Below are 18,153 nucleotides of genomic sequence, written 5' to 3' on the forward strand. Positions count from 1 at the left end.
AGACAACAAGGCACACAGACGCAAAGTGCCCACAGTATGACACTATTTCCCTAGTCAACCAGACTCTCAACACTAGTGGCTGAAGGGGAACAAATGAGCCATCTGGGTAACTAAAGTACTACTACTGATGGCAAGCAGTAGGCAGAGGAAAGGCCAAATTAAAAATCACCTCAGAACTAGAACAGAATACTGTGTGGGAATCCATAAGTCAGCCAAATAGGAACTTTACAGAAACAAAATCAAACTCTATTCTGTACCACAAAGTGAAGCAACAACTGCTTCTTTAAGTTCTTGAACATTCACGCTCATTATACAAGTAATGTTGCCTATTCACCATAGCTTTTGTCACCTGTTCTTCTTTTGCCCTCAATCTATCCTAGCATCAGTGCCTTCTTCAGTGAATCATATGTTTTAGTTTTATCTGACCTTACAGCTGAACACTTACTTAAGTACTGATTTGATTTTCCTGGGGTCCATGGAATTCTCAAATGCTTTCTCCAGCACCACATTTAAAAGCATGAATGGTGCAAAGCCTTACTTGTAACACTTAAGCTTTCAAAGCAATATTTAGACACAAGAAAACCATATACAGTAGTCATCTGAGAGATAATAAAATCAGCAAGAAAAGGAGGGTAGTTTTAACCTGAACACTGAAGAAGGGATATTTCCCGAAAGCTTTGTTTTTGTAATAAAGTGAGCGTTTTCTATTTATTCGTTCTTTTTTGCTAAACTAAATTCACTCTCAAGTCTTAAGTGCCTTCACTTGGTGACCACTGTTTTCACAAAATCCCACCAAGATGACTGATATGCTATTTTTTTTTATATAGCATATACCATGAAGACAGGTAGGTTACAAAATAAAAAAAGACAGGTGTAGAGGTTCCAAGAATAAAAAAAATGCCTAGTCTTGGTGTACACAATGGTGCTATGACTGGAAAACATGGCATGTAGAATCCTCAAGACACAAACATGCCTACAATGGGGATAGGCCAAGCACAAGGGGAGTATGCTCCCCTCTGCTGTAGAAGGAAACAGTCCACAAAAATCAAAAAACTGGCATGCCAGAGAGAGTCCTAAAGATAACAGAGTGGACTACGGAGGATGAGGATGAAATTATATAAATTTATCATTATGCAAGTAGCGAAAACCAAATAGTGTGATGTGTGGACTCGAAGAAAACCAATAAACCCCAAAAGGTCATACACAGCCTCTTCAATAAGCTAGAGTCTGCAATTTTAGATGTGGAAACAAGAAACATTTAAAATAGTTTAGCACTTTCACCCTATTACAATGTTTATGACTTCTTCAGAACAATTTACTTTTGCATAAAATAAGCAATAAACTATTTTAAATAAATGTTTCTTGTTCCTATGTCTAAAAACAGAGACTTTTAAAAGGTATAAAAAAGAAACATGGACATGGGAAAGAAAGAGAGATCTGCTATGGTTCAATATTTATACAAAGGAAAAAGCCCAACTAATCAATACGAAAAGCAGCTCCAAATATGTTTGGAAAAGAAATACAGAAAAATGCATCAGGATATGGAAAGTTTAACAATACAAAAAAGTAAGAGCAGAGAGGAAACGTACAACAGAGTATTAAAAAGGTAGAAGTTAAACAAACAAACTGAAGTCATGAATTATGAGCAAAGTGAAGGACTTAGTATAGAAAATCAAACACAGGTAATGTCACTGCATGATGGAACAATGAGTCCCCAGACCAATGAACAGCAAGTGTAGAGGGAGGTATCTGAAGACGTATGTACATGGGAAAGAAAAAGATGTGGTAGGATGCAATACTTATGCAAAGGAGAAAGTAAAACTAATCAATATAAAAAAGCAGTGCCAACAGATACTTGAAGAGAAAAACAAAGGCATCTAGAAATGGAAAATTTCCCAAAACAAAAAATAAGAAAACAAAGGGGGGGGGGGGGGTAAAAAGAGGATTAGTAAGGAAGAAGTTGAACAAAAAGAAACTGAAGTTATGGATTACATGCGAAGTGAAGGAAATCCAACACAGGTAATGTCCACAGTATGACAGAACAGAGACTCCTTAGATTAAGGAGAAACATGTAGACTGGGGGGCATCTGAAGATTTGCCACACAGTGAAGTTCTGGAGCCTTCTGTAGGAGACCAATACAAAAATGTAGTTGAAGTTGCACAGCAAAGGGAGAAGCAGGAAATAGTGGCAACTCTGGCACAGGCAATGTTGTGGAGTGATAGGCCCATAAGTTCCCATATGAAGGAACAGCAGATGAAACATAGTGTACCTAAGAGGATATGCCACAGGAAAATGTTCTGGAACTTTCTGTACAATGCTTGCAGGAAATAGAAAGCAAATAAGGTGTTTTTAGTCTAGAAGTAAATGATCTAATGAGTTGCTTGATTTAATACAGATGTACAGACATACTAAAATTGATGAAAGAAATAGATTACAGAAAGTAAACAAGACCCAAAGTTTGGTAAAACAGATGAACACAGTAATTAGGACTATTAAGAGAAATTCTTGTGATACAACAGAAGTAACGAGGATACATTACTATGTAGCTATCACAAAAACATATGGCAATAAGGGAAATGAAGGGAACAAACAAAATAACTCCATGGAAGCATCAACTAGAGAAAACTACAAAGCAATTAAGACATGTATCACTAATTAGAGGAATATAGAAGAGGAACCAGTTGGAATAATGGTTAAGGTCTTTGCTGTTGCTTATGCACAAGGTATAAGGTTTGATCCTGACCTCTGGCCAATGCCTGTTTGGAGTTTACATGTTCTCCTTGTGCCTCTGTGGAATTCCTACCACCTCTGAAAAACATGCTGTGTGCTACTACCTGAAACACACCAAAGAAGAGAGCTCAGAGCAGCAACACAGACTCTACATGGTGCCCTCTAGGAGAAAGAGCTGTACAGACCAACCATTTGGGCATCTACTGTGGTGTGCAGTATCCTCATAATAAGAGAGCGCAGACCATAAGACTGCACTCCATGGCAGGACTACTCACTCCACAGTTTAAAATATGGCTCTAGGTGACTTGGTGTTGACTAATATCTCCAAATGAGCATGTGTATTTGCCGGTGATAAGTGGGTTGAGTATTTTGCCAGTGATAAGTGGGTTGAGGACCTGGTCTACTCAAATCTTCGCCAGGGACTTATGCTAAGAGGAGGCGTGTATGTGTCCCTATTGGCCAGTGCGCCCCTGTCAATGCCCACCAGTCCTGGGTCAATAAGCTTCTGGCCAGCCGATGTCCAGTTGCCCAGCTTAGGTTATCTGGGATAGCTCTGCTGAATAAAAGCTAGACGACGAACCAACCATCCAAACATGAACTATGAATTGCTACACTCAATGTAGGTTTACTGACAGGAAGGAGCTTGGAAGTGGATGACATGATAGTAAGGAGGAGGCTAGATATCCTGTGTATCCAACAGACAAGATGAAAGAGCAGTACAGCAAAGCCACTCAGCTTGGGATCCAGAGTCTACCACTCAGGAGAAGGACAGGCTAGAAGTGGTGTGGGAAAGGCTTCGGAAAACAGTAAGGGATGTCATCAGAATTACTGACAGAATAATGGCAATCTGACTCTAGCCTAATAACTGGGCAGTATTCATAATCTCAGCAGGGTTGTGATAATGGGGAAAAGAGTGCATTCAAGACAGCAGCTGCAGAACCTACTACATAAACCGAGACAACATGAATTAGTGTTAATAATGGGCGACTTGGGCACATATCAGGGACTGACAGAACAGGATACAAGGATCGCCTGGGTCCATATGGGTGAGGCAACAGAAATAAACAAGAGGAGACCATCCTAGACTTCTGCCTGCAAATGACTTGATAGTAGCCAACACATGATTCAGAAAGAGACGGTCAAAAGATCGCTTACAGCATTGGTCAACATGCAACTCGGGCAGACTTCCTCCTAGTAAGGAAGGAGCACTGAGGTAAAATCAGTGACTGCAGTCATCTCCCAGTGAAACAGTCGCCCCACAGCATAATCCACTGGTGGCCATTATCAGCTTCAAGAAACAGACAGTGAAGGCTCTAAGGTCAACAGAAACCAGGCGGAAGACTTGGAAATTGACTGGAAAGAAAGCAGAACAGTTCAAGGAATTATTCAGGGCTCTAGCACCTCAAGAGGAGGAAACAGTTGGGAGTCGAAGGAGAATGGCAGTGCTTCAAAACAGCATGTGTGAGGACTACCGAACACATATGCGTCCGCTCCACGTACTGAAATAACATAGATAAGGAAAGCTGGTGGTGGAATATAGAAGTCCAGGAAGTCATCAAAAGAAAGGAGTGCAAGAAAAAATGGGAAATGGAAAAGACGGACCAGGCTAGAAAAAATACTTGTTGGCTAACAATGAAGAATTTGCAATAACAAGGAACAAGGCATCAGAGGCACTCTACCAGCTTTTGGAAAGCAAGTACATGGCACAAAAACTACATGGCAAAGACAGAAATATAAAGAAGACTGTTAGAGACCTTTCATAAGGGATGGTGGCAACAACCTGTTCATTAGTCCCCAGGACATCAGAGGCAGATGAAAGGAGTACTTCCAGTAGCTTCTGAATGAAGAAAACCCCACAGAGGCTGTACCACTACAGATGCTGCCTACAATGAACGAAAATAAGCAGCCTAATACAAAAGTAGTAGGAACAGCACTAAGGGAAACGAGGTCAGGGAAAGCAGCAGGCTCAGATGAGGTCACAGCAAATATGATCAAGATGCTGGGTGAGATAAGGGAGAAATGGCTCCTGAGGGTACTCATAACAGTGTGGAGAGAAAGGCGTATCCCAGATTACTGAAGAATAAGCATACTAGTGTCGGTGTTGAAGAACAAAGGGGACATTCACTACTGTGGGTAGTACAGAGGTATCAAACTCCTATCACACTGCACGAAGGTGCTGAACAGAGTGACTGATAAATGTGAGATGAACAGTCTGGAGTTAGATCAGGATGCAGCACAACTTACAAGATGTTGTGCAGTGAGACACATACTTGAGAAGAAGCTAGAAATTATCGAAGTCTCTAACTGGGCATTCCTAGAATTGTAGAAAGCATATGACAAGGCCCCAAGAAAGTTGATTTGGGTAGTCCTGCAGGGGTATGAAGTACCACAAAGATTAGCAGATGGTGCAAGCTATGTACAAGGACCCAGTGACTCAAGTATGAACAGTTTTCAGTTCACAGAGGGGTTCAGCTCTGAGTCCACTGCTGTTCACACTGGTGATGGATTACATCAGCAAACAGTTCAATGTATGCAGACGATGTGGCATTACAGGCAGGCTCTCAGCAAGAACTTCAGCAAAGTTTAGAGGAATGGAATGCAAAACTGAAGGCACATGGGAAGAAACTGAGTACAGATAACAGTGTTGTAACTGCAGCAAATGGGAAAATCAGAAGAAGCTGACAATTGTAACAGTGAAACTGGTTAACAGCTTCAAGAATCTGGGAGGGGGTGGTTGAGCTGAAGGGAAGTCTGAATGAGGAGGCCAAAGCTGGAATCAGAAGGATGCAGACAACTGGCACAGACTGTCAGGTGTAGTACATGACAGATGAATGCCAAAGATGATGAAAAGTAAAGTGTAAAAAACAGTGCTGTGAGCAGCACTACTGTATTATACAGAAACCTGAGCAGCAAAGGCACAGCAGTTGAGGAAGTTAGAGGTAATGGAGATGAAGTGTCCAAGACGGGTGGTAGGATGCACATTATGGGTCAGATGAAGAAATGAGGACATAAGAGCAGAAGCCAACGTAGCTCCGGCTGCAGAAAAGGTCAAAGGTTATGGTGCTTCTGGCACTTGTGAATGAAAGCAGCTGACAGTCTGCTGAAGATGATCTGGGACAAACAAGAAACAAGGGCATCCTGCAAAGAGGTGGATGGATTGTGTAAGAGAAGACCTTCGTCAGTCAGGCACGATTGTCGAAGAAGGCAGGAGAGTGGCACTGAACTGAGATAGCTGGTGACAGTTGACAGTCCCCCAAACCCCATGTAGCAAAGGGAAAAACTGGGATTGTTAATGATGACACAAGAGGGAACAGAATCAAAAATAGTTAGAAAGACAAATGCAAGAGCAACACACGGTACCAAAACACAGCAGGATCTACCATACACTACTGCAAATTAACTAAAAATATCAGCAAAGGCAGGAAAACTTAAAACATATGCAGATAAGTATAAAGGGAAAGTTAAAAAAAAATAAGCAATTCATTGATGACTGAAAAACGTTTCATAGAAAACTTGGAAAAGAAAGTAAAGTGACTAGGAAACACCACCAAAAAAAGAAGAAATAGACACATTTTGGAGAAATATTTATAAAGACTGTGTGGCACATAAGATACTGATTGGAGAGAAAAAATAAAACAGTAAGGAGTTCTAATGTACAGTACATGAAATGGCCTGAAGAAGTGGCCAGGGAAATTGAAATAAAACTAAGAGAAGCCCCTAACTGGAAAAAAAACAGGGCTCACTTGGAGTACATAGTTTTTGGCTTGAAATATTAACATCTTTTCACAAAGATTTTGTCTTAATAATTACTTATATGAACAGACACCAACCTGATTAACAGGGAAAAAAAAGATGCTCCTCCTTGAAAGTAAACCTGCAAGCCATCCTAAAAATTAATGTTCCAATGATACATAAGCTATATATGGGAACTGATGCTGACAGAGTTTATAGTGATTTAGACAAATAAACCCACAATTATGACAACAGAACAAAAGAAATTCATGTGGAGCAATGGAACACTTGCTGCCAAATAAAACTTTAACAAATTGTAAAAAGGTGAAGAACCCAAGTATGGTATGGATAGATCAGAAAAAAGCATTTGACAGCATCCCACATTCATGGATAAAGGAATGCTTAAAGATGCACAAGATACACCCTACAGTGATGAATTAAATTATAGCAACCATGAAACAGAAGCAAACTACTTTGCAGTAAAGCCATGATAAAGAGCAAATTGTTATCCCTGGGACAAAACTTCAAAGTGGCATATTCCAGGGTGATTCTTTGTTTTGACATTAACCCAATAATGTGTTTATTTAACATATTAGGCTGAGATTATAAACTGGCTCCCATAAAACAACCTTGTTTAATGACTTATCTACTTTTTGAGGTTGACTTCAAGCTGTACAGTTCATCTGATAAGAAGATTAAAGCACAACTGCAAGTAGTTAAAACTTTCTCAGATTATATAAAATGTCATTTGGTCTCGATAAAAGTGCAAAAACAATGCTTAAAGCAGGAAAGCTGCAGCACCAAGAAAATATCGATGTGGGGCAAGAATGTGACATAAAGGAACTTGAGCAGAAGGGAGTGTACAAATCCTTGGGAACTGATGTAGAATTTACAAAGGGTGGATAGAGAAAAAGCAGTATTTGTTTTGTATTTTATGTGGAGATTAAGAAGCAAAAAAGTTTTTTTTAATTCAATTATGTAATATAATTATTTGATTGCATGGTAACTGGTTATGTGTTTTATGAAGGTATAAAATGACAGATGTCTGTTAGCTGGCTATCCTGATGAAGTCCTTTTGTCATTTGATGATGAAAGCAGTTAATAAACATTCATATTAGCTGTAGTTTATTGTGGATTTTTTGGTATTTATTGTGTTCCATATGTTGGTTTACAAAAACTCAGTAAGGAATACTTAAGATGATTAAAACTAACGCTGAAAACTGCCTTGGCATCTATGGATAAAGTCCAGCTATAAACTAGTTTGCTCTTCTTGTTCTAACTTGCAGTTTTGGGTGAATAACCCCAAAAGGTATTTGATCATTTGGACAGGAAAACAAGAAAAATGCTTCATGCTTATCAAATGAAATATAAAAAATTAGTATGAACAGAATTATATACTCCTTGTTCTGAAGGAGTTACGGGCCTCTTCAAAACTGATTAGATATATACATCTGCAGTTGTGGGAATGCATATATATTTGCTGACCTCTTCAGATGTAAACCATAGTGAACGTTTTAAAACGTGAGGAGATGCAGTGTAAGATGACTTCTCTTACTTAATTTAGCAGAAGCATTTTGGTAACAAGTGGGAATGGAAATCAAACCAGAAGTAGACAAAAAATCAGACAGCAACAGAACGTGCCAAAAATCACAGAAAAAATAAAGAATATAGGGAGAATGATCAGATGAGAAAAAATATGGAAAAGGCATAAATACTGGGAAGTACAAACACCTCCTGGAACAACTTCCAGTCAAACAGGATTTGACTCAGGAATGGTTAAGGAGAGATTAGATAAAATTAAATCCAAAATATGAAAGACTAATACAGGCAGCCTAGAACAGTGAACTACAAACATGTTGGTTTACAAAGTTCACTGAACACGTGGGAGAAACAAATGCAGATTCTGTAAAACAGAACTGAAAACAGTTGCACACCTTGTTGCTGGGTGTGATGTACTCATGGGCTGGGGACCCGTATGCTGAAAGACAATGTTGCATTTGGAATTGTGCAAACACTACAATACTGAAATAGTTCAGAAGCACTGGAAACACGAACCACAAAGCAATGTAGAAAGTGATGAAGTTTACATCACATGGGATCACCCATTATCAACAGTGAGATAAAACCATGTACAATAGTCCAGACAAAAGTAGCAATGATCATTGAAATTGCTACATCCACTGTTTACAGTCTTAACACAGAGACACAAAGTTATAAAATATCAGGATTTCCAGGCAGGAATGACAGCAATGTGGAAGAAGGATACTCAGTTCTAACAGTAGCAGCAGCAAGAGGTCTAAAAGAATTTACAGCCACATTTAGACACGCTACCAATACATGTAGCTTAATATGAGAAGCCTAGCTTCTATGACTATAAAGGCAGCAACCCAATGGTGGCTAGCCCCTTTAAATATGTTACCTTAGAAGGATCATATAGCATAGTTGTGGATGGCCCCTTTAAGGATACTAAATCGGGAACATGCAAGGAGTTTATGAGTTAATGAAGGACAGATGAACAGGGGAAGCATAGCACAATGACACAGAGTGGTGTCACTCCCTCTGGGACTGAAAAGGGTCCTGCAAAGATCTAGATGGAGTTACACAACAGAAAGGAAGACCAAAGCAATCTGGAGGGCATCCCTGAGAGAAGAGGGAGTTAAACCCTTGAGAGGAAATGCAAATTAGATTTATCACTACCCGTGTAGAAGGAGAAGCTATTTTGGATTAATCCTGTCAATGCAATTGTAGAGACAGCTGTTCTATTCTTGAGAGATCTCCAAGTACTGTTCATTTTATTTTGCCATCTACTGTGTCAAAACATCTGACTGCAAGAGAATACTGTAATCGGAGTGAAATGGAATAACGTTTTTAGCTGAACTTTGATGTATTTTACAAAAAAAAGGAACCGGAAAGAACAACTTAATTTTGAGTTCAAACTGAACTGTTTGGTATGAAATGTGTTACTTTCTTGAATTTCACTATTTACAAACAGGAGTTTCAATCCTTTGTTACCTTACACAGATTTATACGGCCTTCCTCCCAATAAACAATTATCAACTTTATGGCTACAATCGCCATATCAGAGACTATTGACCCCAGGAAAATTATCTATTTGCAAAGAACTGCTAGAATTAGAGAACAATCTTGTCTCATATTTGTGCAACTCTGAAATAATGCATTGTTTAATTTTTTTCCATTTATTTGCAAGGGTGATGGACAGGTTGACAGACGAGATCAGACAGGAGTCCCCGTGGACTATGATGTTTGCAGATGACATTGTGATCTGTAGTGAGAGTAGGGAACAGGTGGAAGAGACCCTGAGAGATGGAGATATGCTCTAGAGAGAAGAGGAATGAAGGTCAGCAGGACTAAGACAGAATATGTGTGTGTGAATGAGAGGGAGGACAGAGGAATGGTGAGGATACAAGGAGTAGAGGTGGCAAAGGTGGATGAGTTTAAATACTTGGGATCAATAGTTCAGAGTGATGGTGAGTGTGGAAGAGAGGTGAAGGAGAGAGTACAGGCAGGATGGAGTGGGTGGAGAAGAGTGTCAGGAGTGATTTGTGACAGATGAGTACCAGTAAGAGTGAAAGGGAAGGTCTACAAGAGGGTAGTGAGACCAGCTATGTTATATGGGTTGGAGACAGTGGCAGTGACAAAAAGGCAGGAGTTAGAGCTGGATGTGGCAGAGTTAAAGATGTTAAAGATTTGCACTGGGTGTGACAAGGGTGGACAGGATTAGGAATAAGTATATTTGAGGGTCAACCTACATTGGAAGGTTTGGAGACAAAGCCAGAGAGGCAAGATTACGTTGATTTGGATATGTGCTGAGGAGGGATGCTGAGTATATTTGGAAATAGATAGTAAGGATGAAGCTACCAGGTAACAGGAAAAGAGGAAAGCCTAAGATAAGGTTTATGGATGTGGTGAGAGAGGACATGCAGGTGGTTGGTGTGAGAGCAAGATGCAGAGGACAGGAAGAAATGGATATAGATGATCCGCTGTGGCAACCCCTAATGGGAACACCGAAAGAAGAAGATGATGATGTATTTTGTTCTCTTATTTCCTCCGCCACTTCTAAAGTCTCCACACTGCCATTTTGTCTTCTTAATCTTCTTTCTATTTGGAATATTGTTATTGCCATCTCCTGGACAATATTAACCACCTCTATCCACAGCTCTTCAGACACTCTATCTACCAGGTCCAATTTTTCAAACATGTTCTTCACCTCTACTACTTATTCATACGGATTATTATTCAGATCATATCTAACTGGCCTGAAGACGTTTCTTTTTCTTAAATTTGATTCTAAGCTTTGCAATAAAAAAACAAAGGTCCATACTACAGTCATCTCATGGTCTTATTTCAATTGACAATGTAGGGCATTTCCAATTTCTGGCTGTAATCACACAGTCAATCTGATTTTGCATGGACCACCTGATTCCCATGCGGAAAGCAGTCAGTCTGGCTGCTGCGAGTACCTGCTATTACCAGTAATTTATCTTGGCAAAATTCTACTAGCCTATGTCCATCCTTATTCTGTACTCCAAGACCAAACTTACCTTCATTCAAATTGTTCTTAGATTACTACCTTTTGCCAATCACCTATGATAAATGCAACAATATTTTGTCAGTGCTGTATCTCTTCACAAGACTGGTCTATACCATCCTCTTCATTTGTAACTGCAGCATAAACTTGCATCACTCTACTGTTGAATGTCTTGCCTTTACATCGGATTGAGATCATTCTATCATTTTTGACATTTAACAGAGCACTGACTGACATTCTTTTATTAACTCAGAGGGCTATACCATTTCTTCTGCAAGATTCTTGCCCACAGCAGATCTGATGACCCACTCTAGCCCATTTTAGTTTCCTACTTTCCATGATGCCACTGTTTATTCTAATCTTTAATTACATCAAATTTACCTTGGTTGGGTTCTTGGTCTCCAAGTACATTTGATTTCCCTTTCATCTCTGAACACCTTGGTAAAAGGTTGTCCCTCCCGGCTTGAAATCATCTGACACAACCTTCAGCACTACTCTGCTCCACCCCAGTAGTGCATTGGACATCTTCAGACCTGAAGGTCTCATCTGCCGGTGCAAACTCAACATGTCTCTGGTTGCTTTCACCATAAGATTTTCTTAAGACATTTTTACAAGAATTCAAATGTCGACATTTTGCATACATTTTAACATTGTCCTCTCAGTGAAGAAATCATTATGTTGTATTAGTGGGAATCACATCAACTTTATAGCAATTTGCACTGTCAGCACTGCACCTTAAATTTTACACTGTACTTTACAAGTAAAGATAACTTAGATGAAAAAGTACTGAATGTTATTAAGCACAACAATTTCCACATTCAGATATTTTAAGAAACTTTTTCAGTGTAGTTTTTTAGATGATGGTTAAAAATTTTGTTTTTTTTAAAGGTTTTTGTTTTATTTTGTAGTAATGGATTTACAGCAGTGCATTTTTTAGCTTTAACAGTGGGTTAATTGATCATGTGAGTCATTGGGAGGGGTATTTAAGGATGGTGTTTTGCTATTGCACTGATTCTCAAGTACCTGTTACGAAAGCGCTTAATCCTTTTTATGCGCTAAACAGTTTTTGGACCATTTCCACGCCAGCTTGTTTCCTTGGATATACCTGCTGAATTGCTGTATTTGTTTTGCCTGGCTTATCCTTCTGGTTATAAAAATGATTTACTCCTGTTAATAGCACTATCTGCGTTAGTAAAGCTCTTTATAGCAACTCAACAGATTAATACATAAGAGACCACTTCAACACGAGTTTTTTCCTATATAACAATTTATTACCGCAGTCCTATCATAACCTGGACCTTAATTTTTTATGTTATACTCAATGCATTTGAAGAACTGTTACTTTCTATTTTAAATATTTTTTTTCATTTGTGTTCTTTTATTGTCATTTAACTGTCCTATCATTTCTCTGTATATTTCTTCTACCTAGTGGACAAACTGATTATTCTTTTTTCCTTTTGCTACAAACTGAAAAAAAAAAAATCAACAAACAGAAACTTGACAAAGAAAAAAAATGGAGCGGATTTAACAGGGTCTGCTATGACCTGCCCATCCAGGCAGCCCCTACAAAGTATATCTCATAGCTTCACTGAGACACAGAAACGTCTTTGTTGTGGAACTTCAGAAGGGGGTAGCAACAAATGTCACTAACTTGTCAGGATTTCGGACTCCTAAATACGGGATCTTAACTATGATGTATAAAATCCTAATCAGACATGAATGAGCAATTTGTAATCTATGCTGCACTCTCCTGCCAACTAGTTTGTTGCCATTATGCATAGCTATCTACAGAAGAACGCCTCTTTAAAAATGCATGAGCATGACACCAGGCAGATGTAATGAACATAGTACTGCTTTGCTGTGTGACATATGCACAAATCCTGAAATCCATTACTTTGGCAGATTTAGCAGCGGTGTTTTAAGGCACCAAGAGCAATTCTGCAAGGTACTCTAACCTTAGCTGTGGCCATATGCACACCCTGTGGGCTGCTCACCTGTGGTGTGCACACCAGTGCTGTGTACCATGTCCTACACTGTCACTAACACCTTAAGGCCTCCTGCACCACAAGTCTGTACAGCACAAGTGCTGCTGTGTACTCTGATTTCTAGTAGTAGTGCCTCAAAGAAATCCCAATCCCTTCGCAACACACACTCCAGAGACATCAACCTCATTACCACAATTAACAGAACAAGCTGGAAGGACAGGTTCATAACCCAGGGAATGCCCATGCTCTGGAATAGACTTCCTATACATGTCAAGCAGAGCACCTCATTGGCCCTCTTCAAGAGAAATCTTGATAAGTGGATGGGAAATGGAAAGTTCACCCCGGGGATCACTCCAGTGGCTGTACTTGATAGAGGCACTGGGAACTAACGTCGGGCGGCATGATTCCAGGGCACTTCTATGGGCTAGGCTTGTAAAGGCTCCAGGGCCATTAGCCTAGTACACACCTATGAACACCTAGTGAGCCCTTATGCAGTACTGCTTAACCACAGTTATAAATGACTCCACACCTGCACAAACCTTGCTGGCTGATGACAACACAAATGCTGCTGTATGCTGAGTGCTGCAATACAGTGCATCACAAATACAGTTACTGCTGCACCTAATGCTTTGTGTCCCGCTGGAATCTTTGAATCATAATGAAATTTGAGTGTATTTAATTTAATTTAATTTTTCTAAATAGGCATTTTAATGTTATATGTATATATTTGTAAAATTTAAAATAACATGAATTATTATATTACATTAGATTTAATATTTTCTGATAAATTAGATTTTGTATTTAAATTTTCATATATAATAGTAAATGAATGTTAGATGATTTGTTAAAGTGTTGACAGGGTTAAATACCTGATGAATTGATTGATTGATTGTTTAATTGATGAGTATATAAAAGAGAATGTGTATATCTGAATATTTGTTCCATTGAAGGCAAATTGCCGAGGTACCAGGATGGACGTATAAGATGGATTAAAGTTGCTTCTCTTTGTCTCACCTTCTGATTGCTTACTTCATTGGTGTATTTTTTGAATATTTGATGGTTTCGTGGTTGCTGTATTATTGTTACAGACTTCACCCTACAGCCACACACTGCTGACGAGAGAATGAATCAGAGCCCTCTTCCGCATAAGAACATCATTTTAATACCTAGAAAAAAAAATGCTACAGAAGTAGGTTCAGCACAGACAGAAATATATGCATTTTTTTCTCAAGCGTGCCTTCCAATTGCTAAAAATGAGTTAATCTAAGCCATTCTGCTAAATGCTGAGGCTAATCCAAAAGAGTTCAAAAACAAATGATTTCCTGCAACTACCCTGCACAGGAATGGCTACATTGATACAGTGGACAGACCCTTTCAAAGGAGAACTAGTGAGGTCTTTGCATCACACACACCTACTAAACTTCTGACTGGTGAAACTCCAGAAAAGCCACTTAAATGGGGCAAGCCACCCCACAATTTTTTCCAGTGCTGCAGCATTGGTTACCATGAAAAGAAAATACAGTTGTGTACACTTAGCATAAATAATGTAGATGTTTGAGTGTATTCACTGTTGCAGTCATCACACTTGGGTTATCTGCCTGCAGGTAGCCCTCAGTCGGCCCGAATACCAGCGTCTTAGTATTTCTGCATCGGATGCTCTCACTTCTACCATGACGTTAGGTTGTCAGGGTTATAAAAACAGGCAGCAGATGCCATTACATCAGTTTTTCTTGTCCCAAGTGTCAGGAACCCCCAAATAGGGAGCTAGTATTTGGTGTGGAAACCACCACCAGTAAAAAGTAAATACCAATACCATTAGAAATAGCCAGAGAGAAAGATAAAAAAAAAAACAGGGGGCTAGAAGGAGGGAAACCAGGACTGCAACAGTGAATACACACTCAAGCATCTACATTTAAGGTAAATGTACACAACTGTACTATGTGCTTTGTGTTTCACTGTTGCAGTCATCACACTTGGGTGGATTCCCAAAGCTAAGGAAGGGTGGAGGCAGTCAAGAAGAGTTAGGGCTGGCTAGTAGGCCCCACAAGACTGCTGTAGCAAATCCAGCTCTGGATTTGGAAAAGATAGGTAAGTGGTAATGCTTCGTGAAGGTAAGTACAGAACTACAGGTTGCAGCTTCCAGAATGTTTCAGGTAGGGACTCCCCTGAGAAATGCTGTAGAGGTAAAAGTAGCCTAGTGGAATGTGTTCTGACCCCCTGAGGGGTTGGTTTTCCATGGTGCTTGTAGCAGAATGAATGCAGTGTGTTATCCATTTGGAAAGGGTTTGTTTGAAATGGCCGTGCCCTCTGCCCGTTGCAAAGCGGACTAGCAACTGCTCAGATTTTCTGAAAGGCTTAGTCCTATCAAGGTAGAACCTGAGCTGTCTGTGCACATCTAAAGAGTGGAGTATCCTTTCCCCTTTATTCTGTGGGTTAGGGAAGAAGGTTGGCAAATGGATGGATTGGTTTAGGGACACATGGACACCACCTTAGGCATAAAGAACAAGTTAGTGCTGAGGGAAACCCTGTCAGCATGGAAGATAATAAAGGGTTCCACCGCCATCAGTGCCTGTAGCTCAGACACTCTTCTAGCTGAAGTGATGGCTAGAAGCAAGGCTGTTTTCCAAGAGAGGAATTTTAACTTTGCTAAAGCAGCAGGTTCAAAAGGGGGGAGCGTGAGCTTTTCCAGTACAAAGTTAAGGTCCCAAGCAGGGGTGGGTGCTCTCCTTGGGGGCATTAAGTTGTTGGCCCCTCTCAGGAACTGTTTGATGAGAGGGTGAGAAAATTGAGGTGCCTCAGTATTGTAATGAGCCGAAATGGAAGAGGCATGAATCTTAATGGAGGAGAAGGATAGGCCTCTGTTGAGTAGCTCTGCTAGGTAATCCAGGATTAGAGGTAAGGAGGGCACTGCTGTGTCCTTTCCTTTAGACTGAATCAAAGAACAACATCTTTTCCATTTTTCCGCACAAGATTTCCTAGTACTAGGCCTTCTGGCTTCAAGAATGACGTCCAGCACCTGTTTACTTAGGGTTGCTGGTGGAATATTCAAGGAATAAGCCAGGCTGCAAGATTTAGGGTTTGCAATTGTTGATGCAAAACCTGTCTATCCTGCTGTGACAGCAGGGTAGGGGTCTGGTGTAGGTGCCAGGGTGGTGCCATTGTCAGGCTGTGGAGGAGTGGGTACCGGTGCTGGCGTGGCCAATCCGGGGCAATCAGAATTGTCATTGGCCTCTCTTCTTTTACCTTGAGTAATACTCTTGAGAGAAGGGGCAGGGGGGAAAGGCATAGATTGATAGGTTTTCCCATTGAAAGGATAGGGCATCCACCTTCCAGGCCCTGCTGTGAGGGTTCCTGGTGCAGAATTTGCTTAACTGGTGGTTGTGGGAGGAGGCAAAGAGATCCACCTCTGGGGTCACACACCTCTGGATCAGAAGCTTGAAGGTGCTGGGCTCCAATTTCCACTCGTGTGGGTCTAGGAAATTTCTGCTTAAGTCGTCTGCTAGTGAATTTTGTTTGCCTGGCAGGAATTGACCTTATAGATTAACTTGGCTGTCCAAAGCTGTGCTCCACAGAGTCATGGCTAACCTGCAGAGTGGGTATGAATGGGTTCAGCCCTGCTTGTTTATGTACCACATAACTGTGGTGTTGTCTGTTTTTATCAGCAGTTGTCCTGGAAGGATTCGGTATCTGGAAGCTGTCAGAGCATTCTGTACAGCTAGCATCTCCTTTTGGTTGATGTGCAGAAAAATTTGGCTTGGGTTCCAGTGGCCTTGAATGCATTTGCCAGCCATGTGGGCCTCCATGCATAGTCAGATGTGTCTGTGGTCAGGGTTTGGGCGGCGTGGGGTAGAGTAAAATGCAGTCCCTTGTTGTGGTTGCATGCTTCTGCCCACCAAAGGAACTCTGCCCTCAGACAAGGTATGATAGGAATGACTGTTTCCAGGTCCTGAGAATGTTGGCACCAAAGACTTTTTAAGTACCACTGAAGTTTCCTCATATGCAGTCTTGCATATGGAATTAGCAGAATACAGGAGACCATGAAGCCTAGGGCTTGCAGTATTTTTCTTGCAGTTAGCTGGGTTCTGGTGGCCATTTGTTTGAAGTAGTCTGTCAGATAGACCTGTTTTTCTGAAGTGAGAAATGCCATCTAGGAAGTTGTGTCCAAGCTTGCTCCCAGGAATACAATCTTTTGACTGGGCACCAGTTGTGATTTCTTTTCGTTGATGGTGTACCCCAGTAAAGTGAGAAGTCTTTTTACAAATGCCAGGTGCTGAAGCAGCTATTCCTGGCTGTCCGCCTGAATCAGGCAATCGTCCAACTATGGCTAAATTTGAATATTTCTCTGCCTGCAGTATGCAATGGCTGGAGCCACGCATTTTGTGAATACCATTGGTGCAGTAGATAACCCAAAGGGAAGTGCAGAGAACTGATAATGCATAGATCCTGCCCTGAAACGTAGGTATTTCCTGCATGATTCCCTGATGGGGATATGCGGATAAGCTTCTTTTAAGTCTAGGGTGACTAACCAGGCATCCTTGGCTAACATAGGGAGAAGCTGGTGCAGGGTAAGCATCTTGAATTTTGGGACCACCAGGAAGGTGTTGAGAATTGAAAGATCCAGGATTGGGCGCCAAGAGCCCTCTTTCCTGGGTACCAGGAATAGTCTGCAGTAGAAACCCTGACCCCTTTGTTCTACTGGAACTGGCTGAATAGCTCTGATGTTGAGCAGGGAAAGAACTTGGTTTTGAGCATCTGACCACTGGTTTGGAGGAAAGTCTGGAAACCTGCTTGGGATTGGCAGTGAATGGAAATAACATTTGTACCCCTGTGGATACAATGTTAAGGACCCATTGGTCCTGAGTGATGGAAATCCAGTTTTTTGTATGAAGGGCAAGTTTTCCTCCTAGGGGCACAAGCAATTGGGCAGGGCTGGGAAGTAGAGTTGAGAAGTCATTGTGAACTTTATCCATAGGGAGGTGGCTTACCACTCCCTGTTTTAGGGGTGGGAGCACTCTATTGCTTAAATCTCTGCATACCCTGAGACTGTAGTTTGGGTGGTCTGTTTCCCCTGGGTCTTGTTTAGGAAGGCCTGGAGGAAGCTGGAAAGGACCAGTGTTTTGAAGGGCAATGTCTACTGAATCAAAGTGGTTGCACTT

At 40.7% G+C, this 18,153-nt stretch overlaps 1 protein-coding gene across 17 annotated transcripts in view; it reads right to left on the bottom strand.

The window, feature by feature from the left end:
- The window catches only part of PTPRK (protein tyrosine phosphatase receptor type K), a 3,469,591-nt gene that overhangs the window by 2,126,933 nt on the left and 1,324,505 nt on the right, over positions 1-18,153 (bottom strand). The gene's annotated exons all lie outside the window — the stretch shown is intronic.

This window comes from Protopterus annectens, chromosome 1.part0 (genome assembly GCF_019279795.1).
Source record: "Protopterus annectens isolate FY-2018-M chromosome 1.part0, PAN1.0, whole genome shotgun sequence".
In the NCBI taxonomy this organism is placed as follows: Eukaryota; Metazoa; Chordata; order Ceratodontiformes; family Protopteridae; genus Protopterus; species Protopterus annectens.